This window comes from Benincasa hispida, chromosome 10, assembly GCF_009727055.1.
Source record: "Benincasa hispida cultivar B227 chromosome 10, ASM972705v1, whole genome shotgun sequence".
In the NCBI taxonomy this organism is placed as follows: Eukaryota; Viridiplantae; Streptophyta; class Magnoliopsida; order Cucurbitales; family Cucurbitaceae; genus Benincasa; species Benincasa hispida.
Genome location: NC_052358.1, coordinates 55,364,672 through 55,388,575, shown reverse-complemented (window position 1 = coordinate 55,388,575; position 23,904 = coordinate 55,364,672).

Here is a 23,904-nt window from a genome sequence, read left to right as displayed (position 1 = left end):
TATTGGAATTAATTCTTTTTTTTTTTCAATTTTAAAAAATATTTTTATTTTGGTCAAATTATACAAAATGTTCCTAAACTTTGTTATTTGTGTCAAAAGTACTCTTACACAAACGGTTTCAATCCAAAATTAACAACAATGATATTTTTAAAAGTTTGTTTGTGTCAAAAGTATTCTTATACAAACGGCTTCAATCCAAAATTAACAACAATGATATTTTTAAAAGTTTGTTTGTGTCAAAAGTACTCTTATACAAACGGCTTCAATCCAAAATTAACGATAATGATATTTTTAAAAGTTTAAGAGATAAATTTGATACTTTTGAAAGTTTAGAGTATTTTGACCTAAAGTACAAAAATTTATTTTTTTTTTAATTTTTTAATTTTTTAATTTTTCATGTAATTTAGCTTCTTTTTTTTTTTTAATTTTATTTTATTGGTGGTGGCGACGGGTGAGTTTTGAGGTCATGGGGTCTGAGGAAAGCTATAGGTAAAAAGAGAAGGATAAAGTTGCACATGGAATTAGATTCCCTGACATGGCCGATGTGGGAGAGCGAAGAAAAAACCGGACGCCTTTTTTCCTTTCTTATTCTTTTAATAAATAAATAATTTAGTTTTATTTATTTATTTAAAAATTAAAATTAAAAAAAAAAAAAAAATGAAGAAAGCAGGTAAAGAATAATAAGTGTTGCTTTCTGTAATGTTTTTAATGATTGCAAGGATGAGTTATTCTGGGTATATGATCTGTTGCAGGTTTCATATAATTCCGTGACAAATATCTTCTATTTTTTCTTCTTCTTCTGTTATATATATATATATATATATATATATTAGGGGTGTTTAATAACCATCAAGAATTAGGAAACCGGATCGAAATGAGAACTTTAAATCTTTAGCTTCCTCTCAGTGATGCATGGTTGGTCTACAAAGATGTTTTTTCAAATGATATTCTTTCTATTATGTGGGATGAGGATGTTAGGTTGCAAGCTTGGTTTGTATTTATTTACTTTCGTCTTGAATTGAAATTAAAATAGTTGATAGGCAGAATTCTTTTAATACCTTTTGTAATTAAAATGCATCGACTAAAAAATATGTTAAAAAACAAAATGCTCTTTTCTTAATGTGACATTTTGTCTTCTTCAAATATATATACAGTCACATTTGATATACTTGAAAATATTTTCAATGATTCTTAATCTTTTATTTAGGTAAATTATAGAAATATCCATGGACTTTGTACAGTATTTCAAAAATACTCATAAACCTCCAAATGTTTCAATAATATCCTTAGATTTTTAAACATAAGTTAAAAAATACCATTATCATTAATTTTTTATGAATACCGTTAAAAAATTAAAATATTTTTGAAATTTTAAGAGTTTTACTCTTAAATTTTCAAATCAAAGATCCAAAAATTCCTAACATTAATATCTCATTTCAAAAGTGTCTTTGAGTTTGAACTTTCAAGAGTGGCACACTTAACCTTAAAATTAAATATTCTTATAGCTTCCATAATCAAAATTTTCATAGATACTCTCAAGTCTCATTTCTCCTCCATTTATCTAATAATTTTTACAGCAATTTTTCTTCGCAATCATACAAAACTCAAAATTGCAAAGTGAAGCATAAAGTCCCACAAGATTTCATAATAAAAAATTTCCAAGTTAATAAAACAATGAATCATCGAATAAAAAAAAGATAAAGAAATATCATCTTTGATCATAAAAACGTTTTTAATTGATCACAAAAACTAGACTAAATTTGAACACGTAACAAAATTAACCTTTTCATCGCTACAAATTTGCAATACACACATATTTTTTTTTCTTTTTCCTCTTATTGGTTGTCTTCAAAATTATGATTCAAATTCTCAATGTGTCGATTTTTCTGTGTACTAAACTCAAATGACTTATTAATACAAACTCAACTACTAATATACAATATTGTTACAACATTTAAGTCCTAAGGGGAAAATGCGCGAAAATAAAAAAGTATCAAGTCATAGATTGAAGTAAAGAACAAAAGAAGATGGAAGAAGGAGGTGATGGAGTGTAAATAACGGTTTCTGTCCATATACTAACAGTAATGATATTTTTTTTAAAAAAAATTGAAAGGTAAAGGATACTAAATCCAACTTTTAAATATTCAGAAGTCATTTTGAAACGAGGTAGATAACTGTTTTTGTCCATATACTAATGATAAGTGTGACAATCTATATTTTTCAAAACAACTATTATAATAATAATATGGAAAACATAACGATTAGAAATTTTTACAACATACACTTCAAAGAAAAAAGAACTCATTATTACAAACCAAAAATAAACTATGAAATCCTACGAGAAGAATCTTTCGATGCCTTATACCAGAATGCCAAATTTCACAATTTTAGAATCACCACCTGATTTATCTGAAACATTTTGCAAAAAGAAAAATGAGCATAAAGGTACTCAATAAGCAAATATCAATTCTTTTTATTCATTTTCTTTAAAAAAATTTGCAAACAAAAGTACAAATCATTGCGAAAATTTTGGTCAAAACTTTGTTACAAACGGTGCTTTCAAAATAAAAAAATTTCAATAAAAAGGAATTTTACTGAACGTTTTAAAACTTTCAAATGATCTTTCAATAAAACCAAAACTTCGAATAAACTTTCAATATCTTTAGTAAAGAAAAATTTCATACTTTTATAAAAACAAATCTTTCAATACTTTCAATTAGGCAGAACTTACAATGAAACAAAATTTTCACTTGACTAGAACTTTCAGTCGATCAATACTTTCATTCCATTAGTACTTTCAATTATAGTGAGAAAGATGTGCATAGTTGAAGTAATCTAGACAAATGTGTGAGATGTGGTTACCCATTGGTAACACCAATAGTTTATTCCTTAAGTCAAAGATATCAATTAGCAATCGACTAGAACATAGTCAATTTACTTGAGCGTGAGGCCATGAATCTTTGTTCTAAAAGAATGCCAAACCACAAAATGTGCAAGCAGTGAAGATGAGCCAATAAGGGTTGGGTTCTTCACCAAGAAACATGGTCTTATGAAAAGAATCTTTTAGTGCTGAGGAGATGGAAGCGTGAGGCCATGAATCTTCGTTCCAAAGGAATGCCAAACCATAAAATATGCCTTCTCACAAACAAGTTTCATTTAGTGGATTTATGTTAATTCCAATTTGGCTACCAAAAAGGTAGGCATATAAAATGAAAACTTGGCATATCCAGATAACCTTATCAAATCGAACAACTTCTTTGATAAATATGTGAAACAAACACATAGTTTCATATAACAATTTCAATAGAAGGATTCTTAACATAATATGGGCAACCTGATTTGAGGGCAAACGAAGTGTGAGTCATGTTGGAAGCGTGCGATGGACATTCACAAATAAATAACCAACAAACGATTATGTGAGAAGTGAAACAAAAATACTTTTAATTGAAAGACTCTTCAAACTTGGTTTACACTTTTGATTGAACTCTCTTTGTGTGTTCTTCTCTACACACTTGGATGCATCAACAATGTCAATGTTGTTGGGTTTTATGTCCTAAAACTCATGGTTTGTAAACAATAAACTTATTCTATTATCAATAAAGATGTTATTGAGATTTTTATCACACCCCGCCCTGAGCCTGCACTCCTGAGCCCGAAGAGAGGCGTGAGGGACCGCAGATACCACCCTTTTGTGATACCTACTATCCAACTAAATCTCTTTACAACACTTAGTAAACTTTAAGTGAAGGAGATAACAAAAACTGAATAAGTAGGCCCATTTTATTACAACAATATAACATTTATACAACTCCAAGACTTAACTACAAAGTTTACATCAACAACTGTAAAACCCTCCAGAAGTGTAACTGTGGCTTGTGGCAGACCTTGACTTTAGCAGCACCCTGGAACTTCTCACCTTTCGCTACCTGAGAAGAAAAACATGAAATAACAGAATGAGCTTCACAAAGCTCAGTGAGTGGTAAGCAACTTCTAAAGTCTATTTCAACTCATAAATAACAAGCATATCATAAATACGAGATTACATTCAAACCTCAGTTTTGAACGAGTATGGTCTCAACTTCTATCTACACGCACGGTAGATAGCTAAACTGATAACTAATTAGAATGAGTATGTTGTCTACCTACACACATGGTAGATAGTTAACTGTTACTAAACTTAAACGCTTACTCTTTTGCGTTTCCCCTATGTCTCCTATGTGCACATAGCTCCCCGCGTATGGGCTCAGAAGCTAGGCCCATCGGTCCTCTGACCATCCCATACGAGGATCCTCCCACAGGCTCAGGAACTAGACCTCTCGGTCCCCTGAGCATCCCGTAAGGTTTTGCTTTCGGGCTCAAGAACTAGGTCTATTGACCCCCTGACCATCCCGATCACATAATCTCATTCTCATGCTAGGTACTCATTCATAACATAAGCATATACAATTTACTCTAAAAGATATGCTTTAAGACTTAAAGGAAAGTACCACTCACCTTGGTAAGGATAGGAATCTTTCTCTCAAGAAGTTCCTAGATCACCTCGAGCTCCCTTTTGAACCCTAAGATCCAGATTCAACTTAAAGCTCAGATTACTCATAGTTCTAGGCTTTCTCTCGAGATACTTCCTTCTATATACTCTAAAATGTCTCAGGAAGCTTACCTCAAAATCTTAGCTCAGAACTCTTCGTGGTTTGGACGGAAACATCAAAATATCAAGACTAGCCTAGCTTACCCGACAACTCGACCTCTCTATCTTGTCCTTATTCTCCAACCCGATTCCTTGGAGCTTCTTCTCCGAAAGCCCTACCCTGAAAACTAGACTCCTTTAGCTTTCAGATGGCTTTGGAATCACATCAAACGCACGAGTATTCTGGGAGAACTTCTTTTCCCAAGTTGATGCTACTTCTAGACCTTCCTATCCGACAACTTCTCTTTCTCTTGGAACTTCATGACCGATGCATGGTCTTGCTACCAACGCATGCATTCCTCCATCAACGCATAGTCTCCTCCCAATCAGCCTTCATACACTCTTCTGAATGTCCTTTGAGGAGAATTTGAGTTATGGTCTGAAGTCCTTGGCCCTATTTATAGGCGTCCAAGATTGCTCTAAGGCCGACACCTCCTACTTGGCCGCATGTCCAAGTATCTTTTCCTTACGCTATTACCGCAATCTTGCATCAGCGCAAGCCAAGGTGTCTTGCTCCCCTTTTACCAACGCATAGCCCTCAATTTTGCATGTCTTCTTGTGCATCCACCTCATTTGCTTAAGGTTTAAGATTTCCTCCTAACAAGCCACATGTCCGGATGATGACCTTGAATGCGTCCATCCTTCATATGCGTTCATCCTTTATGTGCGTCCATCCAACTTCATATACGTTCAACTAGGATTATGATCGACCTTTTTCCATCGCATACTATTTGCTCAAGCCTTGTCCTATGCGTCCACATGCCTTGGACGTCCTTGGCATATAGTACATCACCAACACATAACAACCTTTGGGTCGACTTGGTTCTCAACTCAACACCTCATGTCATAGCTCACCATCGCATAGTGTTGCCACATCCATCGCGTAGCATCGCCGCATGCCACCAACGCATAGCACCGCTGCATGACACCAACGTATAGTATCGTCGCATGACATCAACACATAGCGTTGTCGCATAGCATCGACGCATATCATCGCCGCATGCCTCCATCGCGTAGTGTTGCCACATATCCATCGTGTAGCATCACCATATGCCCTCGTATCGCATGCCCTCGCATAGTATCGCCGCATGCCCTCGTGCCGCATCATCGCATGCCTTCACATAGTATCACTGTATGCCCTCGCACCGCATGCCTCGCGCCGCATCACCGTATGCCCTCGCACTGCATGCCCTCGCGCCACATCACCGCATGCCCTCGCACCGCATGCCATCGTGTAGCACTGTTGCTTCCATCGCCGCATGCCTCCATCGCTGCATGCCTCTATTCATCGCATCCATCGCGCCGCATGCGTTGTTCTAACCTCTCAAGACATTGGCTGCCGCATGCGTTGTTCTTAGTCATACTTCAACCTCTCTCAATGCTCAAGTAACCTCTCAAAACTTCATGTCTAACGCATGGCACCACACCAACGCATTGTCAAACACTTAGTTATTTTTCTCCTTGGCTTTCAATGCATAGTTATACTTAGCCAAATTTCACTAGTTATGGCTTATTTCCAAAGCTATTTAACAAATCCTTTTAATCACTTAGAAATTTCCTATTCTTTAACTTAGGATCTAACTCATACTTAGTTAATTCCCTTAATCACCTGCTTAAGTAGGAAAAATGGAAATCCGGGTTTCACAGTTTTATTCAATAAAGTTGTTATTGAATGTATGAATTGCTCTAAGAACCTAAATCTAATAAACTAAAGATCCATGACTATTATATGAATACTTGAACTTTATGTGGATATAAAGATGGATCAAGTTCGAGTAGATAGCCAAAAAGGTCTATAGTATATGAATAAAGTTGGGTGCCTTATTTTGGTAACACTATCGGATGCGACCCACTCTGTAGTTGTTACAATTTATTATAAAGTGCTATAAACGAAGTGATCTTGATTCGTTTATGTATTGACATGAGGAGCAGGGGCACCCTATGCAATGAGTTTGCATAAGATCAAACCAAGAAATAAGTCATTCTTACTTTATAACACTGTTTACTATTTATGACTGGCTATTTCGAAACGATGACTTAGGTAACTTGACCTTAATCATAAGCTCAATAGCACCGACTCAATAAGCCTCCCATTTCAAAGATAAGACCGGGTAGATAGCTGGGGACATAGAGTGAAAGACGGAATTCACTCAACTCTCTCTTAGAGATAGTAGAGAGGTTGTTCCCTTAAGTGGGGACTCCGGGTCTTGAACAAGGGGCCCCACTCTCTCATTGACCTGAGAGAGACTCGATTTAGTGATTGGATCACAAACCAATTGTTCATTAGAGGATTAGTAGGACTTAAGGAGCAAGATGTAATCTCGGGGGTAAAACAACTTTTGACCCAACTGTTATTACAAACAACCTGTGAAGGGCTGACTTACTAATCATGGTTATATTAAGTGGACATAATATATCTACAGTAAGGGGAATGCAACTACTAGGCTTTAGTGGAGTGACCCGATAGTTAACGAATGATGGTTAATTAGGTTAAAGAGTTTAGCCGGTTAATCTCGGATCATTGAAGCCCATGATCTGTAGGTCCATGAGGTCCCCTTACTAGCTCATATCGGACTAAACATTAGAACAGTGTGACAAACGAATATGAAGTGTTCAAATTCGATTTTTGGAGCAACACGTTAAATATATATGATATATTTAACCTAATGTTTAATTGTGAATTAAACATAAAGAAAGAGAAAATAGAAGATATTTAAATAAGATTTAAATATCAAGATTATGAATAGGGATTCATATTGATTAGGATTTTTATTGGATTTAATATTAAATTAAATTATTTAATATTAATTTAATTTTAAAATTAATTATTAGAATTAATTTTGAAATTAAATAGAATTAGTCAAAATTGTATTAAAAGTCAAAATGTTGACTTTGGACTTTCAGAGTCAAACTTTGACTTTGACTAAGTTAGTGGAAAGATCCAACAATTGTGAGTGAGAAATGTCAACTTTTGCATTGCTAAGTGTTGTCTTCATTTGAAGACACTTGCCCCACTAATCCCACTTTGAGTTAGTGGATTTTTTAGTTTCAAATTCTAATCAAACTCAAAGTTACATGTTTTGCATGAAATGGTCTTTAAAAGAAAGAGTTTATTGAATTTTAGTACTCTTGGCCTAAGTGAAATTTTATGAGATTATTTGATAATCTCATAATTATTTCTCACAAATATTTGCCTTTTTCTCTTCAAATTAGTCACTCACTGGATCCCACCATCTCGTTCTAAGGTCATAGAATAGTCGAGAAGACTCTCGTGGTAGTTACGAACCATTCGTGAGGAGATTGGAGTTGATTTGAAGAAGATTAGAGACTACAAAGGTTGTATTTATACTTTCCCTTTTGTCTTTATTTTATTTGCATGCTTATTCTTTGAAATTAACCTAATTAGAGTACTATAGATCCATTTTCCTTTCACTGCACACGTGTTCGTTCCATCAAATATCAATCCTATTTATAGGATTATCATGGGTAAATTTAAATACATAACTCACACCCTAATTAAATATACATGGAACAATTAAAATCCTACACTTAATTCATGTGAAATTCTACTAAATCAACTCTTACATTAACATACTTAATTAACTCCCATCTTTTAATTTTTCTAACTCTCATTAATTCATCTATAATTTATCTAATTAAAATATGTTTAATTTTCAACATCCCCCCTTAAATATGTTTTTTGAAAACTCCAAGAAAAGTTCTTAACTTGTTAAACGCATCTTTGAGTGGCTTCGTGAAAATATCTGCAATTTGATCTTCAGTCTTCACATATTCAACTTGAACCTCCTTGAAATGCAATCTCTGATAAAATGAAATCTTGTATCAATGTGCTTGCTACGATCATGAAACACTAGATTATTTGCTAAAGAAATTGTTGACTTATTATCTACAATGATCACAGTTGTATCATCTTAAAAAATTCCAACTGTCTTTATCAAATTCCTTGACCAAATTGCATGAAAAATACGTGAGGCTATAGTAACATATTTTGCCTGACAAGTAAATAATGTCACAATAGGTTGCTTCTTAGAACTCTAAGTAAATGCAGTATTACCAACAAAGAACACATATCCACTTGTACTTTTTCAATCATTAACATCTGCAGCCTAGTCACTATCACAATAATCTTCAAGCTTGAATTCTTTAGATGAAGAATAAAATAATCCACAATCAAGCGTACCTTTGAGGTAACGAAGAATTTTCTTTACCACTTTCAAATGAGTAATTGTAAGAGATTCCATAAATCGACTCACCAATCCAACGCTAAAAATCATATCCGGTCGGGTGCAAGTTAAATATCTCAAACTTCCAATTAAGATTTTGAAATAGAAGGATCAATAACATCTCCTTCTTTATATTTGGACAGTATTATCCCAACTTCAATTGGAATTGTGACAGGATTAGAATTGATCATCTTGAACTTCTCTAGAATTTCTCTAGCATATTGTTCTTGAGAGAAAAAAAAATACCTTCCTCTGACTGCTTCACCTCAATACCAAGATAATATGACATCAAGCCAATATTTTTTATTTCAAATTCATGGGTCATTGTCTTCTTGAGATCTTCAAACATACTTGCACAATTTCCTGTAAAAATTAAGTCATCCACATACAAACAAAGCAACAAAAGATCTCCACAATCATTAGTCTTAATATATAGAGAATGTTCACAAGGACATCTCAAATACATATTGTTAAAGAAATATCTGTTGATTATGTTATTCCACATTCTAGGTGCTTGTTTCAATCCATACAATGACTTCTTTATTTTCAAAACTTTATCTTCTTAACCTTTCACAACATAGCCAAGAGGTTGTTCTAAGTATACTTCTTCTTCCAAATATCCATTCAAGAATGCTAATTTAACATCCTTTTGAAAGATCTTCCATTTCCTTTGAGCAGCAATTGCAACTAACAATATTATGGTTTCCAAGCGAGCAATGAGAGAAAATACTTCATCGTGGTCCATGCTTTTTCTTTAAAAGTAGCCTTTTGCAACTAATCTTGCCTTATGCCTTTCCACTTCTCCCTTTTTATTTCTTTTTGTCTTGAATACCCATTTGACACCGATTGCTTTCTTTCTGTTGGATTTTATGTCCTAAAACTCGTGGTTTGTAAATAATTAAAACTTATTCTAAAAATTCAATAAGTTGTTATTGAATATATGAATTGCTTATTTCGTTTTAGAAATAAATCCAATAAACTAAAAGATCCATGATTATTACATGAATACTTGAACTTTATGTAAGACAAAAGTTGATCAGGTTCGAGTAAATAGTCAAAATGATCAATAGTATATGAATAAGGTTGGATGCCTTATTCTGGTAACACTATTGGATGCGACCCACTCTGTAGTTGTTACAAGGAGTTGTAAAGTGCTACAGATGAAGTGGTCTTGATTCGTACATGTAATGACATGAGGAGTGAGGGCGTCATGTGTAATAGGTTTGTATAAGATCGGATCACGAAAAGTCACCTTTACTTTATAACGCTGTTACTATTTAAGTTTGACTATTTTGAAGAGATGACCTAGATAACTTAACCTTAATCCTGGGCTAACTATGAACTCTTGTTTATTCTGGATTATCCTTAGATTTGCATAGGTAAGGGTTGGCTCAACAATGTCGGCTCAATAAACCTCCATTTCAGGGATTATTCTTAAATTTGCATAGCTGGGGACATAGGATGCAAGATGGAATTCGCTCCTACCCGCTTTCAGGGATAGTAGAGAGGTTGTTCTCTTAAGTGCTAACTTCGGGTCTTGAACAAGGGGCCCCATCCTCTCATTGGTCTGAGAGGGACTCGTTTTAATGATCGGATCACAAACCAATTGTTCATTAGAGGATCGGTGGGACTTAAGAAATAAGAGGTAATCTCGGGGGTAAAAAAGCCATTTGACTCAGCCGTTATTAAGAACAATCTGTGAAGGGTTAACTTACTAATCATGATTATATCGAGTGGACATAATATATTCTACAGTGAGGAAAGTGCAACTCTGGACTTTAGTGTAGTGATCCAGTAGTTAACGAATGGGGCTAATTCAGTGTAAAGAGTTCAGCCAATTAATCTCGGATTATTGGAGCCCATAATCTGTAGGTCCACGAGGTCCCCCTACTAGCTCACAAATAGATTAACATTAGAGTAGTGTGTTAAGTTAATTTGAAACGTTCAAATTAGAATTAAGGGAATTAGTAATTATAAATGATATTCTTACGCATTTAATTTTGGAATTAAACGTAATTAGAGAATCAATTAATATTTAAATATGATTTAAATATTAAATTCATGAATAGGGATTCATGATGATGGAATTAGTGTTAATTTAATATTTGATATTGAATTAATTAGAATTAATTAAATTAATTAATTAATTAATTATTATTAATTTTATTAAAAAATTAATTATTGTATTAATTTTGTAAAATAAATAAACATTTCATTTTTTAAAATAAAAATTTATTTTAGAAATTAATTACAAAATAAAAAATTAAAATGAATAGAAAATGGAAAATCCCAAAAAGTGGGATTTCTCCACTTTCTATTCAACTAGCTCACACACTCTCCACCATATTTTTCAGTCATTAAACCAAGCATGAGCTGCAATTCATGCAACAATGTTGTTTGCATGATAGTCATGCAATAAATACCGAAGATTGAAGTGAAAATCAGGCATGCACTTGGGTTGATTTTAGCAGAAAATCTCTCTAAGTTGAAGAAAAGTCTTCAGCTGAAAAACTAGGACTTTTTCTCCATTTTTTCTCAAATTCAAGCTTATTTTAAGCCCCACAACTCTTAGTAGGGAAGGCCTTGAGGTGGTTCACAAGCTGATTTGGAGAAGATTTGCAGCTGAGATTTAAGAATCAAGTGTTTCTTCAAAGGTATGTCATGAAACCCTCTTATTAGTTTATGAGCATGCTTAATTTAAAGCCAAAATTAATGAATTAGAATGCTTAATGATCCGTTTTTCTTCCGCTGCGTGTTTTCTAACTCTTAACAATTTCCACTTAGAAGAGTATGAAGTTCTCATGTATCATTCTTCTTTATGACCTTTATCTCTTTATCCATGGTAGTCTTCCACTTTTCATCTTGCAAAGCTTCTTAAAATTTAAAAGTTTACTGTCACCAAATAGACAAAAGAGAGTAAGATTATTAAAACTTTGACTTAACTATTCAGTCTCATCATATATGTCTCGTAAACTTCTCATGCCATGAGGTCCTTTACATGAGCTTGTAGATGACAAAGGTATGCTTTGTTGTGGAGTGATTGGCGACATTGATGGTGTTGAAGGAGAAGCAATGTCACTAGACTCATCATCATCATTAAGAAAAAGTAAAAACTAATAGTTTTTTGGTTCATCATTCCAATTCCATGTTGCTTCCTCATCAAACACAACATCTCTACTTACTACTGTCTTCTCTATAGCAGATTATAAAGCTTGTAGCCTTTTGAGCTTGTATCATAGCCAACAAAAATATACTTCTTACTTTTATCATCGAGATTCCTACGCTTTTGATCAGGTATATGTGCATAAGCGATACTTCCAAATACTCTCAGATGAGCAATGGATGGTGTTCTTTCAGTCCATGCTTTTTGAGGTATTTTGTTCTACAAGATTCTAGTAGGAGAACGATTTGACAAGTATATAGCACATTCAATAGCTTGTGCCTAAAATTCTTTTGGTATCTTCTTACTTTTCAACATGCTTCGAGCATATTGAGTATCGTTCTATTCTTCCTCTCAATAACACCATTTTGTTAAGGAGTCCATAGAATTGGCATAGGCTGACGAATTTCATCTTCTGCGCAAAAATCTTTGAATTCATTTAAAGTGAATTCTCCTCCCTTGTCTGATCTCAAGGCTTTTAGGTAATAACCACTTTTTTTTTTCGACAAGAGCTTTAATTCTCTTGAACATGCCAAGTACTTTTTATTTCTCATTGACAAAATAAATCCAAGTTTTTCAACTGAAATCATCAATAAATAATAAGAAATAATTATTCTTATCGAAAGAACTTGGTTTAATTGATCCACAAATTATATGTTTAACAGTGTGAACTAACTCTAGTGGTCTCCTTGCTCTTGAAGAAGATTCTTGTGGAAAACTTTTCCCTGCTTACTTGCCATAAAGACAACCTTCACAAAATTGATCTGAATGTTTAACATATGACAGTCCTTTCGCCATGTTCTTCCTTGCTAATAGTATTAAGCCATCATAGTTTAAATGCCCAAGTCTCAAGTACCAAATCCAAGATGGATCTTTCAAACTGACTTCAAACATTTAGCAACATTAGTTTGAATGTTTTAAAAAACATTCTATTCTTCATGATTTTCACTTTAGCAATCATATTATGACGCTTATCCCTTATCGAAAGACTATATGTCACACCCCATCCCGAGCCCGCACTCTTGAGCTCGAGGAGAGGCGTGAGGGACCGCAAATACCACCCTTTTGTGATACCTACTGTCCAACTGAACCTCTTTACAACACTTAGTAAACTTTAAGTCAAGGAGGTAACAACAGCTGAATAAGTAGGCCCATTTTATTACAACAATGGAACATTTATACAACTCCAATACTTAACTACAAAGTTTACATCAACAATTTGAGAGGTTATTTATTAAACAATTTATCACTTTTGTGTTTGTTGAAAGTTGAGTCTACAAAGTTTACATCAACAACTGTAACACCCTCCGGAAGTGTAACTGTGGTTTGTGGTAGACCTTGATCTTAGCAGCACCCTGGAACTCCTCACCTTTCGCTACCTAGGAAGAAAAACATGAAATAACAGAATGAGCTTCACAAAGCTCAGTGAGTGGTATGGAATTTCTAGAGTTTATTTCAACTCATAAATAACAAGAATATCATAAATACGAGATTACATTCAAACCTCAGCTTTGAACAAGTCTGGTCTCAACTTCTATCTACATGCACCGTAGATAGCTAAACTGATAACTAATTAGAATGAGTATGTTGTCTACCTACACACACAGTAGATAGTTAACTGTTATTAAACTTAAACGCTTACTCTTTTGCGTTTCCCCTATGTCTCTTATGTGCACATAGCTCCCCGCGCATGGACTCAGAAGCTAGGCCTGTTGGCTCTTTGACCATCCCATACGAGGATCCTCCCACAGGCTTAGGAACTAGACCTCTCGCCCCTAACCATCCCTTGAGATTTTGCTTTCGGGCTCAGGAACTAGGTCTATTGACCCCCTAACCATCCCGATCACATAATCTCATTCTCATGCTAGGTACTCATTCATAACATAAGCATCTACAATTTACTCTAAAAGATATGCTTTAAGACTTAAAGAAAAGTACTACTCACCTTGGTAAGGATAGGAATCTTTCTCTCAAGAAGTTCCTAGATCACCTCAGGCTCCCTTTTGAACCCTAAGATCCAGATTCAACTTAAACCTCAGATTACTCATAGTTCTAGGCTTTCTCTTGAGTTACTTCTTTATAAAAATATGCTTTAAAATGTCTCAGCAAGTGTACCTCAAAATATTAGCTTAGAACTTCTCGTGGTTTGGACGGAAACATCAAAACATCAAGACTGGTCCAGCTTACCCGACAACTCGATCTCTCTGTCTTATCCTCATTCTCCAGCCCGATTCCTTGGAGCTTTTTCTCCGGAAGCCCTACCCTGAAAACTAGACTCTTTTAGCTTTCAGATGGGTTTAGAATCACATCAAACGCACGAGCATTCTGGGAGAACTTCTCTTCTCAAGTTGATGCTACTTCCAGACCTTCCTGTCCGACAGCATCTCCTTCTCTTGGAACTTCATGATCGACGCATGGTCTTGCTACCAACGCATAGTCTCCTCCCAATCAGCCTTCATACACTTTTCTGAATGTTCTTTGAGGAGAATTTGATGGTCTGAAGTCCTTGTCCTTCTTTATAGGCGTCCAAGCTTGCTCTAAGACCGGCACCTTCTACTTGGCCGCATGTCTAAGTGTCTTTTCTTTACATTATTACCGCAATCTTGCATCAGCGCAAGCCAATGTGGCTTACTCCCCTTTTACCAACGCATAGCTCTCAATTTTGCATGTCTTCTTGTGCATCCACCTTATTTGATTAAGGTTTAAGATTTCTTCCTAACAAGCCACATGTCCGGATGACGACATTGAATGCGTCCATCTTTCATATGCGTTCATCCTTCATATGTGTCCATCCAACTTCATATGCGTTCAAATAGGATTATGACCGACTTTCTTCCACCGCACACTATTTGCTCAAGCCTTATCCTATGCGTCCACATGCCTCAGACGTTCTTGGCACATAGCACATCACCAACGCATAACAACCTTTGGGTCGACATGGTTCTCAACTCAACACCTCATGGTATAGCTCACAATTGCATAGTGTTGCCGCATCCATCGCGTAGCATCATCGTATGTTACCAACGCATAACACCGCCGCACGACACCAATGCATAGTATCGCCACATGACATCAGCGCATAGCATCGCCGCATGCCTCTATCGCATAGTGCTACCACATATCCATCGTGTAGCATCACCCCATGCCTTCGCACCGCATGCCCTCACACCGCATGCCCTCGCGTAACATCACTGCATGCCCTCACGCCGCATCACCGCATGCCCTCGCACCGCATGCCATCGCGTAGCACTGCCGCGTCCATCGCGCATGCCTCCATCACCGCATGCCTTCATCACCGCATGCCTCTATCCATTGCATCCATCGCGCTGCATTCGTTTTTTCTAACCTCTCATGACATTGGTTGCTGCATGTGTTGTTCTTGGCCATACTTAGCCTTTCTCAATACTCAAGTAACCTCTAAAAACTTCATGGCTAACATATGACACCACACCAACGCATTGTCAAACACTTAGTCATTTTTCTCCTTGGCTTCCAATGCATGGTTATACTTAGCCAAATTTCACTAGTTATGGCTTATTTCCAAAGCTATTTAACAAATCCTTTTAATCACTTAGAAATTTCCTTCACTTCAACATAGAATTTAACTTTCACTTAGTTAATCCTTTTTATTTCCTGCTTAAGTAGGAAAAATGGAAATCCGGGTTTCACACTATAAATCTTTATCAAAATATTTTAGTCTTTCTCTAAGAGTTGTTCCAAACTCAAAATATTGTTCTTCATATCAGGCACATAATAAACATTAGAGATAAACTCATGCTTCGCATTCTTCAAGTTGATCAAAATCTTACATTTTCCTTTAACAGGAATTTTTATGACATCATTAAATATGATATTACCACCAACAGATTTATCAAGTTCCACGAACATTGATTTATGTGATTGTTTGTGCCGCTATCAAGATACCATGCATTATTTTTACATGTTTCTTCACCTTTGCATGCTAGAAACAAAGATGACTCACCACTTTCTTCATCTTTCTTAGCATAATTTGCATTTTCTTCTACTTTATTCCTACATTTCCAGGAATAATAGCCAAATTTATGACAATTATAACATTAACCTATCTTTTAGCCAATCTTTTTATTATTACTATTATTATTTGATCTTTCTCCATTTGACCTCGAATAATTTTGTCTTCCACAACCTCTTGATGAATTAGAGTTTGAATTACTCTCATCAAATTTTCTTTGACCGTAATTTCCTCAACCTCAACCTCTGAAATCAACACATCCTTGACCTTGATTGCCTTTTTCTTGGTTATCATCTTTGTTTCTCAACTGCAACTTTGACTGAAAAAGTTGCTTAGTTGTTTGTTTGTTCTTCTTGAGAAGCTTCTCTTCATGGGCTTGTAAGGAACCCATAAGTTGATCAATGGACATTGTACTCAAATCCTTTGATTCTTCAATAGCAATAACGATGAAATTGAATTTTTCATTCAATGAGCGAAGTATCTTTTCTACCACTTGCTCATCATCTATCGTCTCACCATTTCTTTTCATTTCATTTACTACTGCTAACAATATTAAAGTATAATCTGGAACCGATTCAGATTCCTTCATATGTAGTGATTCATAATCATCTCTCAATTTTTAGAGGCGAATCTTCTTGACTCGATCTACTCCTTTGTATGCATTCTCCAAAATTTACCATGCCTGATGTGTAGTAGTTGTTCCAAAAATCTTCTCAAAATTTGGATCATCAATGGCTTGATGAATGATTGTGAGAGCCTTTTGGTTTTTCTTTCTTGTTTTTTTGCAAAGCTTCTCGTTGAGCTTGATTTACAACCGCATCACTTTCTGGTTCTTTATAACCATTATTGACAATGTCCGATACATCTTGTGAACCAAGTAGAGCTTTCATACGAATGCACCAACTGCTATAATTTTCTTTCATAAGTCGAGACACTTGGAAGGGAACCAAATCGTTATTTGTCATTTGTAAAACAATTATTGTCTTTCAAACTCAAGCTCTGATACCACTTTATTGGAAGCGTATGATGTACACTCACAAATAAATAACCAACAAACAATTATTTGAGAAGAAAGAAAAACATTTTTAATTGAAAAACTCTTGAAACTTGGTTCACACTTTTAATTGAACTCTCTTTGTGTGTTCTTCTCTACACACTTGGATGCATCAACAATGTCAATGTCAATGTCAATCCTATTTATAGGATTGTCATAGGTAAATTTAAATATATAACTCACACCTTAATTAAATATATATGGAACAATTAAAATCCTACACTTAATTCATTTGAAATTCTACTAAATTAACTCTTACGTTAACATACTTAATTAATTCTCATCTTTTACTTTTTCGAACTCTCATTAATTCATCTATAATTTATCTAACTAAATCATGTTTAGTTTTCAATACGTCACGCACCCAAATTCATGTCTTCTCGCAAATAAGTTTCAATTAGTACTCAAGCACCATAGATCTGCCAGGGTGAGTCTCTTGTAGCAACACTCATGGAAAGGACCCCTTGCTGCGGAAAAATACGTCAAACACGTGGGTTTGTAGTGTGGGTACCATCATCAACGCAGGTGAGGTGCGAACGACGAGTCATTGAGGTCTGTGATCAATGTCGCTAGTTTTTCATGGTTGTTGCGTAGTCATTGTCGAAGGAGAAGGCTGAGCCAGGGGGTTCGACGTTTGTGTAAAGTATATGTTTCTTGTTATCCTAAAATAGTTTGTAAATAAGGTTGAAGTGTGTAAGTTGTAAAAGTTTCTAATTATTATTTTTTTGCATTATCATTATTAATAGTAACTATATCAGAAAACATGAGATGTTATCGCAAGAGTATTACTGAATATTTTTAATGATATTATTTAAACTCTTGAAAGTTCATGTGTGTTTTTTAAACAAAGTAGTAATAGTTTCATTAAAAACTAATTATTGATTTTTTTATTACCTTTTTTGTAAAAGAAAATTAAAGGTATTATTGAAATTTTTAACCATTCAAGAATATTTTTTAAACAAACTCACGGTATTTTCTATAATTTAGCCCTTATTCCGACCTTCACTTTTCAACTTCACTCAAGCCGCTTTTAGGTAAGTTTTTGTGCAAAACCCTCTCCCGGAAGGCAGGTAGAAAAGTAATTTTCTTATTTGACATTGCTATTGTCAAATTTAGGTATGGAAGGAATAGGGATAAGGAATGTGAGACGGCTAGGATTTACATTATTGTACTATAATTACCTAATGAGATGAGAATAATAAGCAAACGACTAGAATAACGTAATTTCACATAAACTTAGATTAAATGGAATAAAAGATCGACTTGAAAAAAAATGTTTTTCAAAGAAGTTATTTTTATTTAAACTTTTTTATAAAAAAATATTTAAAATATACTTTAAAAATTTTTCAAAAACTATTTTGAGTGGTTTCTAAAATACTTCAGTTTTTTTTTTTTTTTCAAAATTCAACACTTGAAAAGTTGGACCAAACCCACCTTTAATTTAATCTAACCACTCTGATATAAAAGTTGATAAGAAAATGGAATGACCTCCATAATTGAAAGATAAAAATTTGCCTCTTGCAAGAAACAAAAACAAACAGAAACGGGAAAGTTTTTATAATTCTATTGAGTAAACGAGAGAAATACATCAAGAACATATAATTAAAAAAAATGGAAGAATGGCATAAAAAGCCCAATTTGAAGGCCCAAAATGGCAAATGATTCCTATTTTGAAAAAAAGATATTTGTAATACATAGTACAATAAGAGAAAAAATCTAAAAATATATTACATATTTAAAATATTTGCAAATATGGATGAGTTGACTAGTCAATCTTTGATTTTTTTTTTTTTTAAATTTCTAATTTCGTCCTCGTTTGTCTTATGTTGTTGTACACTTTTTTTTTATTCTTTTTATTTTCTTTTTCTTCTTCGATTTTTGCTTCACCCCCCCCCCCCCATTTCAATATTTTTTTATTTCGATGTTGATTTTCTTTCTCAAGTTTTTGCCTTCCCATTTTATTTATTTTATTCTTTCCTTTATACATTCTTGTCTTCCTTTAATTTTTTTTTTCTTCATTTTCTTCATTTCCAATTTTCTTTTTCTTCCTTTACTTTTCTTTTCTTTTCCATTTCTTTCTTTTTTTACTTTTCTTTTTTTTTCTTCTTGGTTTTGCTTATTCCTTTTTGTTTTTTTTTTGTTTTCTTGCTCTTTCTCCGATTTTTGCTTCTTCCCTTATCTTTTTTTATTATTTTATTTTCTTTTCTTTCTTTGATTTTTTGCTTTATCCATTTCTTTTTCTTTTTTTAGTTTTTCTTTCATTTGTCTGGTTTTTTGCTTCATTTTTTTTCTATTTAATTTTTTTTTCAGTTTTTGCCTCTTCTCTTTCTCTTATTTTTAAATTTTTTTCTTTCCTTTATTTGAATTTTTTCTTCTTCCCCTTTTTTCACAAGAATTATGAGGTTGAGTTCCGTACGTAGGACTTAAAAGAACTCAATTCATAAGTGACTTAACATCAACAAGTCAATCATCAAGTTTGATTATTATAACAAATAATAAATATAAATAGCAAATGAAAGTCTATCAGTGAGAGCCACTAATATTTTCTATCATTGATACCTTAATCTTTGATTATATTTTAGTAGTTAATAGCCACTTATAGAAATCTATCATTGATAGCCAACTTAGTGAATTTAATTAATAAAGTTGAATCTCGAACTAAAATGTAAGTGGAATGCCTAGAATTTATCACTAATAGCATATTTATCAGTAGTAGAAGCTATCATCGAAAAAAAAGAGAGACTTATAAATGTTTGGGAAGGACAAGAAATGGGCAAAAAGGTGTTCAGTGGCTATGATTGATAGAAGCTACTACTGATAGCATGTTACCAGTGATAAAAGCTAATACTAATAACATGTTATCGATGATAGAAGCTACTCGATAGCACGTTATCGGTGATAGAAGCTACCACTGATAGCACGTTATCGGTGATAGAAAACTATTCCTGATAGCATGATATCAGTGAGATCATTGATAGCATCTTATTAGTGATGTTATTAGTGAAAGAAGCTATCACTGATAACCACAATATGAGTGATGTTAGTGATATCAGTGATAAAACTTAAGTGATATCTATATATCGAGTTTCTTTCAAAGGTGATAACCAGTTATAGAAACCTATTATTGATAGCCTAAAGTGTTAATATTTCAAGGTTGATTCTAATTGATAAAAGTCTATCAGTGATAACGACTGATAGTTGCTATCAAGTGATAGCCATGATAAAAGATTATTAGTGATAACTATTATGGTAATCAAAGTTGTTGGTCTTTTTTCAAAGTTGATCACTATTTATAAATCTATCATTGATAACCACTAATAGCCTTAAGTAGTAATATTTCAACGTTGATTCCAATTGATGAAAGTGAATCAATGATAGCTAATAATAATTAATAACAAATTAAAAGTTAATATTTCAAGATTGTATTGATTTTTCTAAAATTGAAAGCTATCGCTGATAGCAACTATCATCGATAGCAATTGATAGAAGCTATCAACGATAGCAGTTGATAGCAACTATCAGTGGTCATCACTGACAGTTGCTATCAGTGATAGCAGCTGATAGCAACTATCAGTGGTTCTCACTGATAGCTGCTACCAGTGATAGCTTTTAATTTGAGAAAACTGGGAAGAAGCGAAAAAATGGTGGCTAGACCTGGGTTTTTTAGTCTTTTACCATTTTTTGATCTATATATGCAATCCTTGTACTACATATTCTATTATTTTGGGTTTAAATTCTATTTATGCAACTAGCCCTTGAAAAAATGTGAAATGCCCTTTGTTGATTTCATGATATTGTGAATTTACAATATTCTCCTTCATTTCTTGATTTTTTTTCTTTTTTCTTTCTTCTTCAGCTCCTTTCTTTTTTTTGTTTGCTTCTTCCTTTCTCCCTCCCTGCGCGTCGTCTCTTCTCTTTGATCTATTTCCTCTGCGCATTTTCTTCTTCTTCTTCGGCATGATGAGTTCACATGGACAACTCCAACGCGACCCAACTCCGATGAACAACAGTCAACGCGAGAGAGAAGATTTATTTTTTTAGTGAGGAAAGGAAGAGTGATACCGACGAGAGTGAGACCGAAGAGATCGAGATGAGCGAGAGTGAGACCGATGTGAGAGGGAATAAGACAACCCATTATTCCATGGATGTTCACATATGGATCATCAGTGAGACCGGCAAGATTGAAACAAATGAGAGTGAGAGGGAAGAAGATGACCCATTGTGCTATAGATGTTTGCAAATGAACCATTAGCGAGAGCGAGAGCGAACACTTTTTCATGTGCGCACGAGTATATTTTGATAATTTCACCCGAATTTGACGTCAACAAAGGATCATTTGGCATTTTTTTTTAAAAAAATTGGGTCATTTGACATTTTCGACCCAATTTTTGAATCATCCATATAAATTTCCCCTAAAAAATGGTGGAAAGTCAAATGAGATAAAAGGGTTAAATGTTGTGAAAATATACACCATCAGTACGAATAAATTGGATCCTACAATTATAAACTTAATTCCTATTTTCTGACATCTTCTTACAATAGTTTGTATCTTTATTAAGTGTAGAGTTGAATTCTTACCAAATTCAAAAAACAAAAACAAGGTTTAATATAATTATATTGATAAAGATAATTATCTAGATATATCAATAGATCATGTATGATGGAATCATAAAAGATTTGACCTTTCGAACTTAATGATGCCAATTTTTGGCAAGGAAAAATAACCTGACCTTTACGTGATATCAACGGTAAATTTGTAATTTAGGAAATAAAGAACCTGCAAAACAAAGAAAAAAAAGCTTTAATGCCTAAGCCAATAAGAGAATTATAGAATATAGAAGAAGTTAGAAATTCTTAGTTACCTCATATGGAGCCATAGGGTATATTTATAGGGGAAATGAGATAGAGTTTACCTTTTCTCTCTATAATAAGGATTATATAGATCTTTCCTAATCCTAGTAAGTTAAGATTAAATATGATTAGATAAATCCATTTTATCTACTATTTCTCTTTCCTTATCTTATTAGAGATCTACATCACGCAGAACGTGTACGGGCCTTACTTGGGTCGAGGTTGACCGACTCAACATTCTTGCTAAGCGTGCTAGGATTAAATCCTTCTAAGGCCTTGTTTATGCTGGGCTTTTTGGCATTTTGGGCTCTCATTAGAGGCTCGACCTTCGGTCTGGTCGAGGCTGACTGGGCCCAAATCTTTCTTGGGCTTGCTCTTTCATCCCTTTCTTACTCTCCTTTGGCGCCTTTTCCCTTTGTTCAATAATCCATCCATAACATTAGCCCCCACTCCTAAGTTATGGTTCGTGGTTTTTCTAGCTATTCACAACAAGTTTTAATTCTAAGAACCTATCTTGGGAGTATAATCTCTCATTCAATTTCCATGCTACCTCATTGCGAAATTTAATTCAGACTTTCTAGGAGTTGTTGGGCCTATCAAGCCAAATTATTTTGAGGTCCAACTGATTTTCCTATGCATTTCTCCATCTCATGACGAAGTTATGTGCCAAATCGTGTCAGGCCTACCCCATGGTAGGCTCGACAACTGGTCATTGCTCTCCTAACCCAAGGTGCATCCCAAGTCATGAGCGAACTGGGAATATTACTTGACCAAGCCTGTTAGAGCTCAACCAGTTTCCTGGTATCCTTCCTCACCTTTTAAGCATCGTTGTGGTTACTTTACCCATCATTTTCATCGATGGGTCATCGCATTTGTTTATCTTCAATAATCCCGTGGCTTGACCGTTAGTCTCATAGCTTATTTACTTATCTTCAGTAGCTTGATCAATAATCTTGTAGCTTCTTTGCTTTATCGCACCTTAGTGAGGTTAATCTATCAATCTTTTATGACAAATTTTAATCTGACCTGTGATTGTCTCTAAATTTTGGACTTTCAATTTGGTTAGTTGACTATAGGGTGGCCAACCCCCATTTTTTCACCAAATATCTTTACACAAAAAATTGTTTGTGACCTAGTTGGGTTTCTCATGACAACTTTATTTTTTGTGAGTAATTAAGTCTTTATTTAAACGTTCTTCATCTATCTTTATAAAATCTTACATCCAATTAATTATATGTAGTTGTACTACTTTCATAATTCTTCATAAATATTTCTTTCTAAGTTCTTCATGATTTTTTAACCAATAACTTGAGATATGTATAAAATAGTGCAAGAGTAAAACTTATCTTGTGTTTTGCAATTTTTTAGAAATTCTTTAGGTTTTTGCTTCAAATTTTTCTTTTGTTGTAAAACTTCTATTAATGCAAAATGGGTAGTGAAGTACCCGATCATCGAATCTTATTAAGTAATAGTGGTGTCTCAGATATGTACCTAACTTCTACAAGAGGATGGATCAATCTTTGCCTCGACCTCAACCATCTTAGGCTTAGCCTCAGCTGAACTTAGCCATAATTACTCATAAACTGGTTGAGTGGCTTGTTCTTAATTTTACACATCATTCTTTGGATGACATTGTCTTTAGCTTATTTACCTTTAAAGTCCCCAATTTTCTTTCAGATTTTAAGTCGCCTTATGAAATCAATTTGATGCTTGCCTTTTGGAGATCTTGTTCAATAAGGAAGCATATTCCCTACAACTTTTGCTTTTCATTTGATAGGGAACCATATCCCCTGTAAATCAACTTTTTGTTTAATAGGGAAGCAAATCCCCTATTTAGCCCTCTACTCAAGAAACATTTTACTTAAAGAAAATGTTTGATTAAGTATGAAGTTTTAATGTCTTGAAAAAAAAATCCTC